The sequence below is a fragment of the Nomascus leucogenys genome, chromosome 21 (genome assembly GCF_006542625.1).
Source record: "Nomascus leucogenys isolate Asia chromosome 21, Asia_NLE_v1, whole genome shotgun sequence".
NCBI classification, from domain to species: Eukaryota; Metazoa; Chordata; class Mammalia; order Primates; family Hylobatidae; genus Nomascus; species Nomascus leucogenys.
In genome coordinates, this window is record NC_044401.1 from 25,810,623 (window position 1) to 25,812,055 (window position 1,433).

The following is a 1,433-nucleotide window of genomic DNA, read 5'->3' on the forward strand; positions in this document are numbered from 1 at the left end:
ATCACCAATGCCCAAACCATTTTCTCCTCCACTATAGTAGCAGAATATTGACTTTCCAAGCTTCTCTACTTGATAAGGGCAGACCTCGTTGCACAATTCTGAATAAACAGGTATGATAAGCAGAAACTTTCTTTTTACATGACATTTCTTCCTAGTTAAAAAAAAAAAAATGAAAATCCTGGTGGATCCCCTACCTTTTCCCCTTCTTCCTGGCTTCAACCAGAACATGATACAGCAACAGATAGGACAAAAGTATGATGAGTACGTATTTGATGTTATAAGAAACTGCAAAACTCTTTCCCAAAGAGATTGTATGAATCTATATTCCCACTAGCAATGTGTGAAGGTTCCAGTGCTTACCATTCTTAAAAGCACTTGACATTCTTACTATTTTAAACATTTTCAATTTTCACTATTCTGTTGGGTATTTGGTAGTAACTCACGGTTGTTTTAGCTCGTAATTTCCTAACAACTAATGATTTAGAGCATCTTTTCATGTGCTAATTGGCTATTTGTTTGTCTTTCGTTTTTGTCCACTTTTTAATTAGGTTGTTCAATTTATTATTGAGCTACAATTATGTACTGTTTTGCAACAATTTATTACTGCATTGGTTTCTTTTCTATCACTTCACAAAATAAAAGTCAAGCCAATTTCTAATAATATATTATTATATTGAGCTATAAATATTTATTATTTTGCAATGAACATTCTGATGAAAGTCTTTTTGTGAACACATATTTTTATTTCTCTTAGATAAATACATAGTTGGAATTGCTGGATCATACAGTAGTTTCACACTTAAATTTATATCAAAAAAAACTGAATGATATTCCAAAGTAGTGTCTAACAGAATTCTCAAGTTTCTCATATTTATGTATTTCTTACCAGCCAAATCATTGACAGCCATTGTTTCAAACTCTCTTATTTGTACATATGTATGGTGAACAGTTCTGGAAGATAGATTCCCCTTCAGATTTGTTTACTATCCAATGTAAAAATCATGTCTTCCTCAGGGCCAGAGGTCAAACAGGCCCAGTGCCTGTTATAGAAGCATGTAGTTCCTTAAGCCTGTGATCCCTTAACTGCTATGCAACTCACTGGGCCCATCTATATGGACTGCTCTGTGTTGCTTTCATAGGACGTGGGGGCAGGGGAAACTGATACAAACATAAAGCTTATGTTCCCTGCTATGCCATGAGTAATAATCTCATTTATATATTAACCAGGAGTCTTATGTTTTCTGCTAGTGTCCAGGAAACAGTAAGAGGATAAAATATAACCTGCACATTACAGTAAAATCTCAGACTATTCAGTTTATGACAAGTGACCATACTACCTTACACTTCCTCCAACAATGTTTAACAGTATTGATTACTCCATATTCCTCCCCAAATCTGATGTTTAACTTAGCTCTTGACAATATTTAGGCTAG